The sequence below is a fragment of the Anolis sagrei genome, chromosome 10 (assembly GCF_037176765.1).
Source record: "Anolis sagrei isolate rAnoSag1 chromosome 10, rAnoSag1.mat, whole genome shotgun sequence".
Classification (NCBI taxonomy): Eukaryota; Metazoa; Chordata; class Lepidosauria; order Squamata; family Dactyloidae; genus Anolis; species Anolis sagrei.
Genome location: NC_090030.1, coordinates 31,648,440 through 31,668,361, shown reverse-complemented (window position 1 = coordinate 31,668,361; position 19,922 = coordinate 31,648,440). Strand labels below are relative to the sequence as shown.

Sequence of the window (19,922 nt, the reverse complement as noted above, 5' to 3'; positions counted from 1 at the left end):
AAAATACTTAAGGCCATCCAATCCAACTCCCTTCATCAGGGCAAGAAAATGTAAACAAAGTCCTCCTGACAAAGAGCCATCCAGCCATAGATATAGATAGATATGATTCACACACACATAGATATAGTATCATAGATTTGAAAGGGACTCTTAAAGAAGGACAATGATATGTTGCATGTTCCAGGGTGGGCAAACCAGGCACTCTCCACATCAACTTGGCATGAATACTCAATATGCCCAAATGTTAACACTGGTGGAGTTGGAGGAAAATAGACCTTGACATTTGGGAGTTGTAGTTGCTGGGATTTATAGTTCACCTACAATCAAAGAGCATTCTGAACTCCACGAACGACAGAAGCAGGGCAAACCTCCCACACTGAACCCCATGATCAACAGAAAATACTTAAGGCCATCCAATCCAACTCCCTTCAGCAGGGCAAGAAAACGTAATCAAAGTCCTCCTGACAAAGAGTCATCCAGCCATAGATATAGCTTGGCTCTCTTTGGAGTTCTTTTTCCTCTCTTTTGCAGCCCTGGAAGGAAGCTGAGGAGGAAGGAGGAGAGGGAAACCGGGACATTAAAAAAAAAAACAACAGTGGGGAAAGTGGGAAGGCGGGGGAAGTAATGTGGGCAGGTGTGGAAAGAGGCGGGGAAGGGCTGAGGGAGGAGGCAGGCACCTGAGGGCCCGCCCTCTCTCTCCTTCCTTCCTTCTCGAGGGTTGGTTTCGCCTTTCCTCGCCTTCCTCGCCCGGAAACTCTTCCCTCGGCCGCCACGTTGCCTCACAGAGGGAGCAGGCGGCGATGGAAGGCTCATTCTCCTCAGAAAGAGAAGAAGGCGAAGAGGATTAAGGGAACGCGGCCTTCCCTGAAGAGGACAGAGCGCTGACTGACTTTCCCGCACTTTTTCTTCACACCCCCCCTCCCCCCGTTCCCTCAGCGCCCCCTTTGTCGACCAACCAATCAGGTGAGTCCTCTCTATCCTTTCAACCAATCAGGGGGCTCCTTGGCGCCCCTCCGCGGCTCCCCGGAGACCCCGTAGCGGGGTTCTCACAGGGGAGGGGGAGCGTTGCCGTGGCAACCGGGGTTCGCTCTGTATTTTTGTTTGTTTCCCTCAGGCCTTCTTCTGAGGGAGTCACACTCTCTCAGCCTCAGAGGAAGGCCACTTCTATTGTATTATATCAGGGTTTCTCAACCTTAGGAGGGTGTATTAGAGGGGTCGCCAAAGACCATTAGAAAACACAGTAATTTCTAGGTTCTTGTGGGTTTTTTCGGGCTATAGAGCCATGTTCTAGAGCAGTGTTTCTCAACCTGGGGGTCGGGACCCCTGAGGGGGTCGCGAGGGGGTGTCAGAGGGGTCACCAAAGACCATCAAAAACACAATATTTTCTGTTGGTCATGGGGGTTCTATGTGGGAAGTTTGGCCCAATTCTATCGCTGATGGGATTCAGAATGCTCTTTCATTGTGAGCTATAAATCCCAGCAACTACCAACTCCCAAATGTCAAGGTCTATTTTCCCCAAACTCCACCTGTGTTCACATTTGGGCATATTGAGTATTCGTGCCAAGTTTGATCCAGGTCTATTATTGTTTGAGTCCACAGTGCTCTGGATGCAGATGAACAACTCCAAAACTCAAGGTCAATGCCCACCAAACACTTCCAGTATTTTCTCTTGGTCATGGAAGTTCTGTGCACCAAGTTTGGTTTGATTCCATCATTGCTGGAGTCCAGAATGATTGTAGGTGAACTATAAATCCCAGTAACTACAACTCCCAAATGACAAAATCAATTCTCCCTCCAACCCCACCAGTATTGAAATTTGGCATATTAGGTAAGGTAAGGTAAAAGTTTTCCCCTGACATTAAGTCCAGCCATGTCCAAGACTGGGGGTTGGTGCTCAATTTCTAGGCCGAAGAGCTGGTGTTGTCCATAGACTCCTCCAAGGCCGACATGACTGCATGGAGCTCCGTTATTGGGTATTTGTGCCAACTTTGGTCTAATGAATGAAAATTCATCATGCATTTCAGATATTTTTGTTACAATTCATAACAGTAACAAATTACCGTTAGAAAGTAGCAACAATAATTATTTTATGGTTGGGGGTCACCACAACATGAGGCGTCATATTAAGGGGTCACGGCATTAGTAAGGTTGAGAAACATTGTTCTAGAGGCATTTCTCCTGACGTTTCGCCTGCATCTATGGCAAGCATCCTCAGAGGTAGTGAGGTGAAGTCACCGCACTACCTCTGAGGATGCTTGCCATAGATGCAGGTGAAACGTCAGGAGAAATGCCTCTAGAACATGGCCCTATAGCCACCTCACTACCTCTGAGGATGCTTGCCATAAATGCAGGCAAAACATCAGGAGAAATGCCTCTAGAACATGGCTCTACAGCCCGAAAAAACCCACAAGAACCTAGTGATTCCAGCCATGAAAGCCTTCGACAATACAGAGTAATTTCTGTTGGTCATAGGGGTTCTGTGCGGGAAGTTTGGCACAATTCTATCATTGGTGGGGTTCAGAATGCTCTTTGATTGACCTTGAAGGAGCTGGGGGTGGTGATGGCCGACAGGAAGCTCTGGCATGGGCTGGTCCTTGAGGTCACAAAGAGTCGGAGACGACTGAACGAATGAACAACAACAACCACCATTTGGGCATATTGAGTATCCGTATCAAGTTTGGTCCAGATCCGTCATTGTTTGAGTCCACAGTGCTCTCTGGATGTAGGTGAACTACAACTCCAAAACTCAAGGTCAATGCCCACCAAACCCTTCCAGTATTTTCTGTTGGTCATGGGAGTTCTGTGTGCCAAGTTTGGTTCAATTCCATTGATGGTGGAGTTCAGAATGCTCTTTGATTGTAGGTGAAGTATACATCCCAGCAACTACAACTCCCAAATGTCAAGGTCTGTTTTCCTCAAACTCCACCAGTATTCACATTTGAGCATATTGAGTATCTGTGTCAAGTTTGGTCCAGATCCATCATTGTTTGAGTCCAGAGTGCTCTCTGGATGTAGGTGGACTACAACTCCAAAACTCAAGGTCAATGCCCACCAAACCCTTCCAGTATTTTCTGTTGGTCATGGGAGTTCTGTGTGCCAAAGAGCATTCTGAACTCCACCAACAATAGAATTGGGCCAAACTTGGCACAGAGAACCCCCAAACTAACAGAAAATACTGTGTTTTCTGATGGTCTTTGGTGACCCCTCTGACGCCCCCTGGCGACCCCCCCAGGGGTCCCGACCCCCGGGCTGAGAAACACTGCTCAGGAGTTTGAAGTTGGGTGAGTCAGGGCCACTTTTTGGGCGGTGTCAAACTGGATTCATTCCACAGTGCAGATACATCTCCATTCAGAGTCCTCCCGATGTGCATACGATTAATTGTAATTTATTCCCACGTGCTGTCACTATTTCACTTTGGAGGCATTTTGGATGCAACGGCCCCAAAGGCAGAAAAGCAACCCATAGCTTCCAGGTGCAAACTTACCTCTGATATCATTATTATATCCTTGGCAGTTTTTATCATTTCCCTCCCTGCTTTTTTTTTTTTATAGCCTCTCCTCCGTCAAACCCGGGAGCGAAAGCAAACAGACCTTACGATGCGTTTCTGACTCACGTGGCAATTTCAGAGCCGCCTTCCCCTTTCTCTCCATAAAGTTTGAATTTGGACTCTGCCCTTTTTGCGTCCGGAGAGCCTTTTGTTTGCCTTCCGAGTTGATCAAACACAGGTCGAGCTCACCTGTTCGAAAGCACCGCCCGTACGAAGCCTGCTCTTAGGTAAGCCTCGCTTCCCTTAACCTTGCATTTGAAATACGCTGTTTATTTACCCTTTTGTGCTGTAAGAAAACAACAAACGGGCTTCTTGAATCGCTTGGAGATGCGACTTTGATTGTGGCGCACGGTGAACAGAATAAAAGAACCACGAGACATCTTTGCACGAGGAAGAACAAGTGTTTTTTCTGATGTATTGTCAAAGGCTTTCATGGCCGGAATCACTGGGTTGTTGTAGGTTTTTTCGGGCTATAATTTAGTTATTTTATTTATTTATTTACGGCATTTATATGCCGCCCTTCTCACCCCGAAGGGGACTCAGAGCGGCTTACAATATATATTTCCATACAATATATTATATTATTAGCATAGTACAATGATAGAATTGGCCCAAACTTCCCATGCAGAATCCCCATGACCGACAGAAAATACTGTGTTTTCTGATGGTCTTTGGTGACCCATCTGCCACCCCCTCGCAACCCCCCTAGGGGTCCTGACCCCCAGGTTGAGAACCACTGCTCTAGAACAGGAGGCTGTTGAGGTCCTGAACCGGTGCTTGGCTGCTGTGATGGTCTGGATGAGGGCAAACAAATTGAAATTGAATCCAGACAAGACAGAGGTACTCCTGGTCAGTCGTAAGGCCAAACAGGGCATAGGGTTACAGCCTGTGTTGGATGGGGTCGCACTCCCCCTGAAGACACAGGTTCGCAGTTTGGGTGTGATTCTGGACTCATCACTGAGCCTGGAACCTCAGGTTTCGGCGGTGACCAGGGGAGCATTCGCACAGTTAAAGCTCGTGCGCCAGCTGTGCCCGTACCTTGGGAAGTCTGACTTGGCCACGGTGGTCCACGCTCTGGTTACATCCCGTTTAGACTACTGCAACGCTCTCTACGTGGGGTTGCCTCTGAAGACGGCTCGGAAGCTTCAATTAGTCCAACGTTCGGCAGCCATGATACTAACAGGAGCGGAGTGCAGGGAGCATACCACTCCTCTACTGCGCCAGCTCTACTGGCTGCCGATCTGCTACCGGGCTGAATTCAAAGTGCTGGCGTTGGCCTTTAAAGCCCTAAACGGTTCTGACCCAAGTTACCTATCCGAACGTATCTCTGCCTATCAGCCTGCCAGGACCCTAAGATCTTCTGGGGAGGCCCTGCTCTCTATCCCGCCTGCTTCACAGGTGTGGCTGGCGGGGACGAGAGACAGGGCCTTTTCTGTGGTGGCCCCTCGGCTGTGGAACGCCCTTCCCATGGAGGTAAGATCAGCTCCCTCGCTCATGGTGTTCCATAGAAGATTAAAAACTTGGATGTTCGAACAGGCCTTTGATTAATCAGTGCAATGAATGTGACGATCACAGGAATTGAAATATGGACGATGAATTTTGGATCACGACTCCAGTTATTTATTTATTTATTTATTTATTTATTTATTTATTTACTTTGCTTCTATACTGCTGTATCTCAAGCCCGAAGGCGACTCACAGCGGTTCACAAACAGTAAAAACAGTAGAAACAGCAGTGGTTCCATACAACATATAACAACTGACTTAACACATTATCCATAAATTACCAATAAGCAATTACAATGCACAATTATTACAAGAAACAACCGTACCCAATCTTCTCATCATCCAAGCGTAGTCCAGGTTCGTCGTCCATTGTTCCATTCCTATGTTCCATTACCAGATTACACTAAATTACTCAAACGCCTGCACAAACATCCAGGTCTTCACCTTTTTGTGGAATACCATTAGAGATGGTGCTAGTCTAATGTCCGTAGGAAGGGCGTTCCACAGCCGAGGAGCCACCACCGAGAAGGCCCTATCTCTCGTCCCCGCCAGCCAAGCTTGAGAAGCAGGCGGGATCGAGAGCAGGGTCTCCCCGGAAGATCTCAAAGTCCTGGTGGGTTCATAGGCAGAGATGCATTGGGTTGTTGCTGTTGTGTAATATTGTGTATTGTGCTCTCTTGTTTTGAATTGTAGATTGTTGACTGTATTTATCCTGTTGTAAACCGCGTTGAGTCACCGGTTAGGCTGAGAAACGGCGGTATACAAATAAAGTAAATAAATAAATAAATAAATAGAACATGGCCTTATACCAATATAATGGTATAGTGCAATATATTTATTTATTATTTATTTACGACATTTATATGCCGCCCTTCTAACCCGAAGGGGACTCAGAGCGGCTTACAAGGTATATATACCTACAATATATTATTAACATAGTACAATATCCGTTTTAAATATTGCTATATTGCACTATATCAATTATACTGTAATATTATTAGTAATATTACATGTAATATAAATATATAATTATAATATATTATTAGTAGTATTATATTGCATTACATTACAATATTATACATATTAAATAAATAAATATATAGTGCAATATAGTAATATATACTGATATTGTACTATGGTAATAATATAATATATTGTATGAAAATATATATTGTAATGTATTGTCGAAAGCTTTCATGGCTGGAATCACTAGGTTCTTGTAGGTTTTTTGGGGCTATAGAGCCATGTTCTAGAGGCATTTCTCCTGATGTTTCGCCTGCATCTATGGCAAGCATCCTCAGAGGTTGTGAGGTCTGTTGGAAGTAGGAAAATGGGTTTATATATCTGTGGAATGACTGGGGTGGGGCAAAGAGCTCTTCTCTGCTGAAGCTAGGTGTGAATGTTTCAGCTGACCACCTTCATTAGCATTTGAAGGCCTGGCTGAGCCTGGGAAATGTTCTGTTGAGAGGTGTTAAGATGTGCCTGGTTGTTTCCTCTGTGCTGTTTTGCTGTTGTAATTTTAGAGCTTTTTAATACTGGTAGCCAGATTTTGTTCATTTTCATGGTCTCTTGGTGGTGCCAGAGTGGAGTCTGTTCAGCGCCTTCCAAGTCGCCCAGTCCTCTGTGTGCTCAGGGGGGAGTCTCTCATTTGGTATCAGCCATTGGTTGAGGTTCTGGGTTTGAACCTGCCACTTTTGGACTCTCGCTTGCTGAGGTGTTCCAGTGAGTGTCTCTGTAGATCTTAGAAAACTATATCGTTGACGTTCTGGCAGATACCCAAACAGGGATGAGCTGGAGATGTCACTGCCTTGGTCCTTTCACTATTGGCTGGTACTTCCCGGCGGATGTCAGGTGGTGCAATACCGGCTAAGCAGTGTAATTTCTCCAGTGGTGTGGGGCGCAGGCACCCCGTGATAATGCGGCATGTCTCATTAAGAGCCACATCCACTGTTTTAGTTTGGTGAGTTGTATTCCACACTGGGCATGCATACTCAGCAGCAGAGTAGCATAGCGCAAGGGCAGATGTCTTCACTATATCTGGTTGTGATCCCCAGGTTGTGCCAGTCAGCTTTCATATGACATTGTTTCTAGCGCCCACTTTTTCCTTGATATTCAGGCAGTGCTTCTTGTAGGTAAGAGCACGGTCCAGAGTGACTCCCAGGTATTTGGGTGCGCTGCAATGCTCCAGTGGGATTCCTTCCCAGGTCATCCTCAGAGCTCGGGATGCTTCTCTGTTCTTAAGGTGAAAAGTACATGTCTGTGTTTTAGATGGATTAGGGATCAGCTGGTTTTCCCTGTAATAGGCAGTAAGAGCACCTAGAGCTTCGGAGAGCTTCTGTTCAACCATCTCAAAGCTCCCTGCTTGGGCGGTAATGGCATGATCATCAGCATAGATGAAGCTCTCTGTCCCTTCTGGCAGTCGCTGGTCATTTGTGTAGATGTTGAACATGGATGGAGCAAGCACGCTCCCCTGAGGGAGGCCAGTCTTCTGTTTCCACCATCTTCTTCTCTGGCTCTGGAACTTAACAAAAAAGCTCCTGTTTTGTAGCAGGTTTCCTATGAGGCGGGTGAGACGGTAATCCTTTGTGATATTATACATTTTTCTCAGGAGGAGGCGGTGGTTTGCAGTATCATAAGCCACTGACAGGTCTATGAAGACAGCTCCTGTGATCTGCTGCCTTTCAAAGCCATCTTCTATGTGTGGTTCCACAATGGAAATAATGGTTTTGGTCCTTCGGTGGACTCTGCATCCAAAATCTCTCGTTGCTAGGCGGACCCCTTACTATATGAGTACTTTGTTTATTTTTTTAACTGCAAAAGATCATTGGGGAAGATAATTAAACCGAAGGTTCACCCAGATGCCAAGGTAGTCGAAATTAAGTGGAGACAAGGAGGAGGGAACGACATAATTGTATGTCATCACTTGGGAGTTGCTGCCTGGATCATAACAAAGGCCGCCTTCTCCGTGCTATCAATGGCATCTTTATCGACAAGTTAGTGGGAGAGCCCAGTAAAGACCATCGTAAGGGGCACCTTTCCCATAAGCAAGTATTTTGACTCAATGGTCCGTGGTGCCCTTTGTGTTCCCTAGAGCAAAATAATGTGTTTATTCATGTCCTGCTTTTCACCTGCTCAAGGGAGTCCAAAGATACAGAAATAGAGGGTGGAGAAAGTTACCATATATACTCGAGTATAAGACGACCCGAATTGACTGGGGTATAAGCCGAGGGTGGGAAATGCAACAGATACTGGTAAATTTCAAAATAAAAACAGATATAAATAAAATTACATTAATTGAGGCATCAATAGGTTCAATGTTTTTGAATATTTACATAAAACTGTAATTTAAGATAAGGCTGTCCCAACTGTGATTAAATCATTAGACTATCCTTTAATGTAAATATGCTTACGTAGCTTTCCAATCATAATAAACAGAGTAAAATAATAAATGTAATAGGTTCTTGTAGGTTTTTTCGAGCTATAGGGCCATGTTCTAGAGGCATTTCTCCTGACGTTTCGCCTGCATCTATGACAAGCATCCTCAGAGGTTGCTTGCCATAGATAGATGCAGGCGAAACGTCAGGAGAAAATGCCTCTAGAACATGGCCCTATAGCCCAAAAAAACCTACAAGAACCTAGTGATTCCAGCCATGAAAGCCTTCGACAATACAATAAATGTAATAATAATAATAATAATAATAATAATAGGGTAAAATAATGTAATAATAATAATAATAGAGTAAAATAATGTAATAATAATAATGTAATAATAGGGTAAAGTAATAAATGTAATTTATTTATCGTGTCAGGAGCAGACCAAAAAGTTGCATTGAATTTTTTGACAAACAAACAAAACAAAAAGTTTGCAAGCTTGGTAGCTGATTAAATGTCCTTTGACCGGTAGCTGTAATAATAATAATAATAATAATAATAATAATAATAATAATAATAGTAAAGTAATAAATGTAATAATAATAATAGTTAAATAATAAATGTAATAATAATAGAGTTATGAATGTAATTATAACAATAATAAAGTAAAATAAATGTAACAATAATAGAATAAAATAATAAATGTAATAATAATAAAGTAATGAATGTAATAACAATAAAAAAGTAAAATAAATGTAATAATATAGTAAAATAATAATGTAATAATAATAAAGTAATACATGTAATAATCATAGAGTAAAATAATAAATGTAATAATAAAGAGAGTAAAGTAATGAATGTAATAATAACAATAATAAAGTAAAATAAATGTAATAATAACAATAGGGTAAAATAATGAATGTAATAATAATAAAGTAATGAATGTAATAATAACAATAATAAAGTAAAATAAATGTAATAATAACAATAGGGTAAAATAATAAATGTAATAATAATAAAGTAATGAATGTAATAACAATAATAAAGTAAAATAAATGTAATAATAACAGAGTAAAGTAAAACATGTAATGACAATAATAAAGTAAAATAAAAGTAATAATAGAGTAAAATAATAAATGTAATAATAACAAAAATAATCAAGTAAAATAATAATTGTAATAATAATAAATAGAATAAAACAATAAATGTAACAATAACAATAATAATAAAGTAACATAACAAATGTAATAGAGTAAAATAATAAATATAATAACAACAATAATAGAATAAAATACTACATGTAATAAAAATAGAGTAAAATAATGGCAATGTAATAATAGCAGAGTAAATAATAAATAAATAGAGTAAATAATAAATGTGATAATAATAATAATAATAATAATAATAATAATAATAATAGAGTAAAATAATAAATGTGATAATAATAATAATAATAATAGAGTAAAATGATAAATAACTTTGACGAATATAAGTCGTGGGGGGCTACCGGGCTACCGTGGGGGATTCTGGAAATCTCTGTCCAGAAAGTACCAGATATACCCGAGTATAAGTCGAGTTTTTCTGCTCTTTTTTAAGGCTGAAAAACTCGACTTATACTCGGGTATATCTGGTACTTTCTGGACAGAGATTTCCAGAATCTCCCACCGAAATGGGCACTGTGCCATGGAGGTTGGGGGGATTAGGAAACTTTAGTTCAAATAATATTTTTTTCTACAGAAAGGAAAGAAAAAGGAAAGAAAGAAATAAGGGAAGGGAGGAAGGAAAGGAAGGAAGGAAGTAAGGAAAGCAAAGAAAGGAAACAAAAGGAAGGGGAAAGAAAGGAAAGGAAAGGAAGCCCAAATATGGGTACAATTCACTGGCATATGGAGGCTTGGGCAGTGCTTATGTGTTTTTTAAAGTGTTGGCTGGAAGAAGTCTTTCTTTCCAGCTTTGACTGTTCTGGGAAATGCTGAAAGAAATGTGTATATACATTTTTAATGCATGTTACTGTACGTAGACGTATCTGCTGGAGAAAGCATTTCTTACTAGTATTTATTTATTTATTGTGTCAGAAGCAAACCAAACAGTTGTATTGCATTTTTTAACAAACAAACAAGCATACAAAACACAAAGTTTGCAAGCTTGGTAGTTGATGAAATGCCCTTTGACCAGTAGCTGGCCACTTGGAGCGTACCTATTGATCTACTCACATTTGCATGTTTTCAAACTGCTAGGTTGGCAGAAGCTGGGGCTGACAGTGGGAGCTCACGCCACCATCCGGATTTGAACCTGCAACCTTTTGGTTAGCAAGTTTAGCAGTTCAGCGGTTTAACCCACTGCGCCATCGAGTGCTTCTAAGCATGAGTTATGTCCCATTATTTACTTACGGTATTTATTTATTTATCGTGTCAGGAGCAAACCAAACAGTTGCATTGCATCTTTAACAAACAAACAAACATACAAAACACAGAATTTGCAAGCTTGGTAGTTGATTAAATGTCCTTTGACCAGTATCTGGCCACTTGGAGTGCCTTTAGTGTTGCCGCAAGAAGGTCCTCCCTGGTGCATGTGGCAGGGCTCAGGGTGCATTGCAGCAGGTGGTCTCTGGTTTGCTCTTCTCCGCACTCGCATGTTGTGGATTCCACTTTGTGGCCCCATTTCTTAAGATTGGCTCTGCATCTCGTGGTGCCAGAGCGCAGTCTGTTCAATGCCTTCCAAGTCGCCCCGTCTTCTGTGTGCCCAGGAGGGAGTCTCTCATTTGGTATCAGCCATTGGTTGAAGTTCTGGGTTTGAGCCTGCCACTTTTGGACTCGCTTGCTGGTGTGTTCCAGCGAGTGTCTCTGTAGATCTTAAAAAACTATTTCTTGATTTAAGTCGTTGGCTGATACACAAACAGGGGATGAGCTGGGGATGTCGCTGCCTTGGTCCTTTCACTATTGGCTGCTACTTCCCAGCGGATCTCAGGTGGTGCAATACCGGCTAAGCAGTGTAATTTCTCCAGTGGTGTAGGGCACAGGCACCCCGTGATAATGCTAATGCGGCATGTCTCATGTTTTAATGTGGTGATATGTGTTCCACAGTGGGCATGCATAGTCAGCAGCAACGTAGCATAGCGCAAGGGCAGATGTCTTCACTGTGTCTGGTTGTGATCCCTAGGTTGTGCCAGTCAGCTTTCGTATGATATTGTTTTTAGCGCCCACTTTTTGCTTGATATTCAGGCAGTGCTTCTTGTAGGTCAGAGCACGGTCCAGAGTGACTCCCAGGTATTTGGGTGCGCTGCAATGCTCCAGTGGGGTTCCTTCTTACTAGTGAACTGGGGGAAACGGTTTTATCTCAACCACACTTTTACCCTTATTATTTTTGAAAGCGTTTGCTTTCCCCTCCTTGTTGTTGTTAAGTGCAGTCAAGTAGATTTTGATTTGCAGCAACTGTGAGATGGAGAGACTTCCAAGTCCAACCCAACATCCAGAGCTCTGCTCAGGTCTGTGATCACTGCTGTGTAGTGGGAAACCAGTGGAAGCGAACGAGCAGTGCCAGTTGTCAGTAGCTCATCAACTGGTGTTGTGGTGAATGATAGAGAAGAGCACCCTCATTCCATTTTTGGAGGCTTTGAAACAGAGGCTGGATGGCCATCTGTCAAGGTTGCTTTGAATGCGATATTCCTACTTCTTGGCAGAATGGGGTTGGACTGGATGGCCCGTGAGGTCTCTTCCGACTCTAGGATTCTATAATTCTGTGATCACTGCTGTGTAGCGAGAAGCCAGTGGAAGCGAACGAGCAGTGCCAGTCGTCAGTAGCTCATCAACTGGTGTTGTGGTGAACGTTAGAGAAGAGCGTCCTCATTCCATTTTTGGAGGCTTTGAAATAGAGGTTGGATGGCCATCTGTCAAGGTTGCTTTGAATGTGATTTTCCTGCTTCTTGGCAGAATGGGGTTGGACTGGATGGCCCACCAGGTCTCTTCCAACTCTAGGATTCTATGATTCTGTGATCACTGCTGTTTAGCGGGAAGCCAGTGGATGCAAACGAGTAGTGCCAGTCGTCAGTAGCTCATCAACTGGTGTTGTGGTGAATGTTAGAGATGAGTGTCCTCATTCAATTTTTGGAAGCTTTGAAACAGAGGCTGGATGGCCATCTGTCAGGGTTGCTTGGAATGATATTTTCCTGCTTCTTGGCAGAATGGGGTTGGACTGGATGGCCCGTGAGGTCTCTTTCAATGAGTAGTGCCAGTCGTCAGTAGCTCATCAACTGGCGTTGTGGTGAACGTTAGAGAAAAGCATCCTCATTCCATTTTTGGAGGCTTTGAAACAGAGGCTGGATGACCAACTGTCAAGGTTGCTTTGAATGTGATTTTCCTACTTCTTGGCAGAATGGGGTTGGACTGGATGGCCCGCGAGGTCTCTTCCAACTCTAGGATTCTATAATTCTGTGATCACTGCTGTGTAGCAGGAAGCCAGTGGAAGCAAACGAGCAGTGCCAGTCATCAGTAGCTCATCAACTGTTGTTGTGGTGAATGTTAGAGATGAGCGCCCTCATTCCATTTTTTGGAGGCTTTGAAACAGAGGCTGGAAGGCTATCTGTCAAGGTTGCTTGGAATGTGATTTTCCTGCTTCTTGGCAGAATGGGATTGGACTGGATGGCCCACCAGGTCTCTTCCGACTCTATGGTTCTGTGATCACTGCTGTGTAGTGGGAAGCCAGTGGAAGCGAATGAGCAGTGCCAGTCGTCAGTAGCTCATCAACTGGCATTGTGGTGAACGTTAGAAAATAGCTTCCTCATTCCATTTTTGGAGACTTTGAAACAGAGGCTGGATAGCCATCTGTCAGGGTTGCTTGGAATGTGATTTTCCTGCTTCTTGGTAGAATGGGGTTGGGACTGGATGGCCCACCAGGTCTCTTCCGACTCTAGGATTCTAGGATTCTGTGATCACTGCTGTGTAGCGGGAAGCCAGTGGAAGCGAACGAGCAGTGCCAGTCGTCAGTAGCTCATCAACTCTAGAATTCTACGGCAGAAAACTAATCTTTTTTGCTGGGTGCAATCCAAGACTAAAGAGAAAGTTCTCCGTCTTGTCATGACTCTGTTCCTGGCATGAACTGTCTCCTCTTGATGTGTTATGCTAATGACTGTCTGGCTGGATATTCTCATTAACATTTCTCTACCTTCTATGAGATAAGAGGCATTCCTTGTCAGGTTGTCTTGGAGAATGACTGGATGTGATATATGGCAGCGGGAGTATGCATATACGACCACGTTGACTAGACATCCTGATTAACATTTCCAAACCCAGTTAGATAAGGAGTAGTTCATTGCCAGGTAGCTTTGAGGAATGACTAAATGCGATTGGAGGCAAAAAGTGCGTATTCGTCATTATATTCTATAGACAGTTTGCCAATCCTTTCGGAAATGCATGTCTGATGCTGCCAGAATAACCGTATCTAGCATGATTGGACTGGAATGAAAGGACAGGCTGGAAATGTGGCCGCAGGCATTTCGACTCTGATAAAACTTCTTAGGAGGGAGCAATTATTCAGCATTATTGCTTTAAAGTACGTAAAATGGAATTTCCTGATAAACACATAGACTGGTGCATGTTTTGTTTTTGAAGTGGGCTTTTCAAAGCAATTAGGTGGTAGACATGTGGTCTCCATTTCTCATCATTGTATCCTGGATTTTTGGAAAGTAATTATTTGGTTAGTGACAGATTCTTTCAAGTAAAAAATGGGTCTCAAAATGCCCAAATGTGAACACTGGTGGAGTTTGGGGAAAAGAGACCTTGACATTTGGGAGTTATACTTGCTGGGATTTATAGTTCACCTACAAGCAAAGAGCATTCTGAACTCCACCAATGATGGAATTGAACCAAACTTGGCACATAGAACTCCCACGACCACCAGAAAAGACTGGAAGGGTTTGGTGGGCAATGAGTTTTGGAGTTGTAGTTCACCTACATCCAGAGTGGACTGTGGACTCAAACAATGATTGATCTGGATCAAACTTGGCACGAATACTCAATATACCGAAATGTGAACACTGGTGGAGTTTGGGAAAATAAACCTTGACATTTGGAAGTTTTACTTGCTGGGATTTATAGTTCACCTACAATCAAAGAGCATTCTGATCCCCACCAACGATAGAATTGAGCCAAACTTCCCACACAGAACTCCCACTCAGTGGCACGAGCCTCCCTCCAGCCTTGCACGCTCTCCCTCGCCCACACATGCACACCATGCTGCCATGCGTCAAGCACGCCTGCTCTCCCCTCCCTGTTTGGAGTCTCAAAAACAGCCCTCCTTTTGGGTGAGAGGTCGGCCAATTACAACAGAGAAGGGCTTTGGGTGAGAGGATTCCCTATCTGTTTCCAAAAAGGAAGAGAAGGACAACGGAGAGATCTTCAGTATTCCCTGCCAAAGGGGTGCCTAAGACCAACAGAAATATATGTTTCCTGATGGTCTTTGGTGACCCCTCTGAAACCCCCCTTGAGACCCCCCCAAGGGGTACTGACCCCCAAGTTGAGAAACGATGATCTAGGCCCTTCCAAAAGTGACTCCAAAACCAATTATGCCCTTTTCCTTGAAAATGCCATATTATTGCTCATGCATCAATCCTTTGCCCATTTGTTCCAGTGTAACCTTTGTTTATGTTGGGGTTTCTTGTGTACATCAGTAATTATTGTTAAGCTTTCCTGAAAGTTTGTAATTTGTTCATGGGTTGATTACATACCATGTACCCTTTTTACAATACTGCGTCTCTTTGAGTCTTCTCTGACTCAAAGTAATCTGAGGCTATCATGGGGTTGTCTTGTGATGGACTGAATGAATCAGTAACAGACCGAGTAAGGCACAAAATCCAAATATTGTTGGTGAACGATTTGCCCAACATAGAAGTTAGGAATCAACCCTTTCTTGAAATTGGTGTTTTCAACCCAATGAAGCCTCAGCTTCAAGTTACATTGCAAATACTGTACACTAGCTCAGCACATGGCAGCATGGAGCACATGTGCGGGTGAGGGAGTGTGTGCGAGGCTGGAGGGAGACTTGTGTCAACGAGTGCTTTCAGAGCATGGGGGTTCTGTGTAGGAAGTTTGGCTCAATTCTATCGTTGGTGGGGTTCAGAATGCTCTTTGAGTGTAGGTGAACTATAAATCCCAGCAACTACAACCCCCAAATGTCAAGGGCCATCTCCCCCCAAACTCTACCAGTGTTCACGTTTGGGCATATTGAGTATTCGTGCCAAGTTTGGTCCAGATCCATAATTCTTTGAGTCCACAGTGCTTTCTGGATGTAAGTAAACTACAACTCCAAAACGCAAGGTCAATGCCCACCAAACCCTTCAAATGTTTTCTTTTGATCATGGGGATTCAGTGTGCCTAGTTTGGTTCAATTTCATCATTGGTGGAGTTCAGAATACTCTTTGATTATAAGTGAACTATAAATCCCAGCAACTACAACTCCCATGTAAAGGTCTAGTTCCCTCAAACTCCACCAATGTTCACATTTGGACATATTGTGTATTTGTGCCAGGTTTGGTCCAAATCCATCATTGCTTGAGCCCACAGTGCTCTCTGGATGCAGGAAAACTGCAACCCCAAAACTCAAGGTCCATGCCCACCAAACCCTTCCAGTATTTTCCGTTGGTTGTGGGAGTTCTGTGTTCCAAGTTTGGTTCAGTTCCATCATTGGTGGAGTTCAGAATGCTCTTTGATTATAAGTGAACTACCAATCCCAGCAACTACAACTCCCAAATGTCAAGGGCCATTTCCCCCAAACTCCACCAGTGTTCGCATGTGGGCTTATTGAGTATTTGTGCCAGATCTATCATTGTTTGAATCTACAGTGCTCTCTGGATGTCGATGAACTACAACTCCAAAACTGAAGGTCAGTGCCCACCAAACCCTTCCAGTATTTTCTGTTGGTCATGGGAGTTCTGTGTGCCAAGTTTGGTTCAATTCCATCATTGGTGGAGTTCGGAGTTCTCTTTGATTGCAGGTGAACTATAAATCCCAGTACTAACAAATGTCAAGGGCCATTCCACCCCAAACCCACCAGTATTCAAATGTTGGCATATTGGACATTCGTGCCAAATTTGATGCAGATCCATCATTGTTTGCGTCAACAGTGCTCTCTGGATGTAGGTGAACTACAACTCCAAAACTCAAGGACATTGCCCATCAAACTCTTCCAGCATTTTCTGTTGGTCATGGGAGTTCTGTGTGCCAAGTTTGGTTCAATTCCATCATTGGTGGAGTTCGGAGTTCTCTTTGATTGCAGGTGAACTATAAATCCCAGTACTAACAAATGTCAAGGGCCATTCCACCCCAACCCCAACAGCACAACAACAGAGAGGAAGCAGGCAGGGACATCTAATTACCTCTCAACAAAAGTTTGCTCCAGGCACTGTTAGCCCATTGTATGCTAATCAAGGTGGTCAGTTGAAACATTCACACCTAGCTCCAGCAGACAAAAGTCCTTTGTCTCACCCTGGTCATTCTACAGATATATAAACCCCTTTTCCTAGTTCCAACAGACCTCACTACCTCTGAGGATGCTTGCCATAGATGCAGGCGAAACGTCAGGAGAGAATGCCTCTGTACAATGGCCGTACAGCCCGAAAAAACCTACAACAACCCAGTGATTCCAGCCATGAAAGCCTTCAACAATACATCGACGCTAATGCTTAAACCGGGGTAGGCCTACTTTCTTCTTCTGATTCCTGCCACTCTGTTCACACACAGGAAAACTTGGCTTTTTATCCTCTCCCTCCCACACTTTTCCAGGTAAACACAAGACGAGTTGCTTGAGTTTCTTCACTTGACCTCTTACTAAACCTGTGCCATGACTGCATTCCTGTGTAGCCTGACTCACAAAGTGCCGGTTGTTGAGATCTTCAGGCAGATATGGTTTGGGTGGCTGTAAAGGGATTTATAAGCCTTAATAACTGGGGAGGAGCAAACTCACCGTCATTTTCATGAAGGTCAAGGTTTAGTTATGGTTGTGGTTAGTAGACCATTAATAGAAGCGTAGAAGACTATGTTGACTGTGCTTGTCTGTGGAAGTAATCTCCGAGAGATATACACTCGTTCACACCCTTTTGTATTCTTACAGCTGCTTAGCAGTGCTCTACCTTACTTACTTAGGCGATCCCTCGTTGTCCGAGTAGGATAGTCTTCTAGGGTGGGTCCGTAGGTGACTGTGGAGCCCTATTCTTGATCTGCATCTTCTCCCGCATTAAGGGCATTGGTTTCCAGGTGGAAGGCGGTCCTAGTCGGAGTTGGCTTGATGCACCTTCCTCTTGGCACGTTTATCTCTTTCACCCTCCATTCGTGCCTCTTCAAATTCTGCAGCACTGCTGGTCACAGCTGACCTCCAGCTGGAGCACTCAAGGGCCAGGGCTTCCCAGTTCTCGATGTCTATGCCAGAGTTTTTAAGGTTGGCTTTGAGCCCATCTTTCAATCTCTTTTCCTGTCCACCAACATTCCGTTTTCCGTTCTTGAGTTCGGAGTAGAGCAACTGCTTCGGGAGACGGTGGTCGGGCATCCGGACAACGTGGCCGGTCTAGCGGAGTTGATGTTGGAGGACCATCACTTCAGTGCTGGTGGTTTTTGCTTCTTCCACCACAGTGACATTTGTCCACTTGTCTTCCCAAGAGATTTGCAGGATTTTCCAGAGTGTTGGGGTTCAGCCTGTGTGTGAACTTGAACCTGATTCTCTGATTGTATTTCCTGATGCCAATGTAGATATCAATGTGAATTCTGAGGCCAATTTAGATGATGATGGTTTGAGTAGTGAAAATCCTACAGCCTTGGAAAGTGAAAGTCAAGATTCCCATGAGAACATGCATTCCGAGCCGAGCGGAGACGTTTCACTCCCTTTTCCTCCCAGTCTTAGTTCTCCAGAGAATATGACACTTGGTCTGCCTAATGAGGATAGGCGGGGGCTGATTTGGCAGAGCCGGGGGGAAGCACAAAGTTTACATAGGTCAGCTAGATTAAGAGAAATGCAAACAAAGTCTTCAGGCGTGTCTCGCAATAGATTTCTCGGCCTTAAGTATGCCTGGCCTATATGCAGCTTCAGACCAGGCATCGTTCCAGATTCACGTGCAAGATTTGCAGGTTTCCTGATTCAAGTGGCCTTGTTCCTCAGAGGTTTTCTAGTTGTTCCAAGTACGGTTAGTGGATTGCTAACAGGTTCCAGGATTCAGCAGTTTTGCTGTGGGTTTCATGATCTTGTTTATGGACATTTCTTGTTCCTGATTTTTACTGCGACTTTTAACCTTTCCATATTTCTTCTATTTTGTATTCATCTTTCATCAATAAAGAAGGATTGTTTTCCTGAAGTCAAGTGTGGTGGATTGTTGTCTGAGGATCCAGTTTCCTGCTCTGGGTTGCAACACAGAGGCAGCGCTGATGGAATTGTTGCATGAGTTGCATGTGATGTCTGTAGACAGTCCACGTCTCACAAGCATATAACAGGGTTGGGAGGACAATAGCTTTATAAACAAGCACCTTGGTATCCTTACGGATGTCTCGGTCCTCAAACGCTCTCTGCTTCATTTGGAAAAAAGCTGCACTCGCTGAGCTCAGGCAGTGCTGTATTTCAGTGTCAATGTTGACTTTGGTGGAGAGATGGCTGCCAAGGTAGCGGAAATGATCAACATTTTGCTCAACCATCATATCCAATATCAACATGTCTTTTTGAACCTGTTCCCTCTGCTGTGTATGCCCTGCATGGTTCCTGCTAAAATCTCATCTGTCCTGTGCCATGACTGCTAATTCATGGGGATGTGTATCATGAGTTATTGATTCTTTGGAGTATTTTTCTCCTTTCTTTTCGCTCTTCTTGAGTCTTTCATTTTGTCAATACCTTCACTGAAGACCCTAAAGTCTTCTAACCCATTTGCTTAAACCCTTGTGCTGGCAGGACTGCTGACGGAAGGGTCGGTGGTGTTCTATGTCAACCTGTGATTTTCATGATGGGGATGATGTTCCTGATGGTGGGCCTGGGTCTGTTGGCAATGGGGATGAGGGTTTGCTTGGGCCTGAGTTAAGCTCAGACAAGAGGCCTGAGCTGTCTCAGGAAGATTCACAAGGCCACATTCTTGGGAGAGGCCCTTCACAACTTTTCTCAGAACAACTATTTGAAGATGATTTGTCAGGTGCAGAAGTTAATGGGAGGATAGATAGAAAGCAAACCTTTTGTAAACAGAGACAGAGTCTTCAGAGGGTAAGACGATCCGTTCATTTACAGGAAAAGAGATATAACAAAGTGGTCAAGAGAAATGCTTTCCTTTCAGCTTTGGGATCTGGAAAAGCCTTATATTGAGTCATGGGAAAGAGTTGCCTCAGTTGGGTCAACGTTGGAATTTCATGACAGTCTTGCTTCCAAGTGTTCTCAGTTTCATGTACCAAGTTTTTGCCAAGCGCTTGATTTGTGTATTGGTTTTTTCATGCTTCCTCATTTCATGGATTCTTGTGCCTGTTTCATGGATCTTGTTTTGCCTTGA

General features: G+C 43.6%; 1 protein-coding gene across 1 annotated transcript in view; it reads left to right on the top strand.

Moving 5' to 3' along the window:
• The first annotated feature begins 693 nt into the window (after nucleotides 1–693).
• LOC132763098 (ligand of Numb protein X 2-like) overlaps nucleotides 694–19,922 on the top strand; it is an 84,742-nt gene continuing 65,513 nt past the window's right edge. Inside the window, exons 1-2 of the mRNA XM_060756476.2 lie at nucleotides 694–963; nucleotides 3,552–3,774. The gene's annotated coding sequence lies outside the window, so the exon portion shown is untranslated. The remainder of the gene's footprint in view (nucleotides 964–3,551; nucleotides 3,775–19,922) is intronic.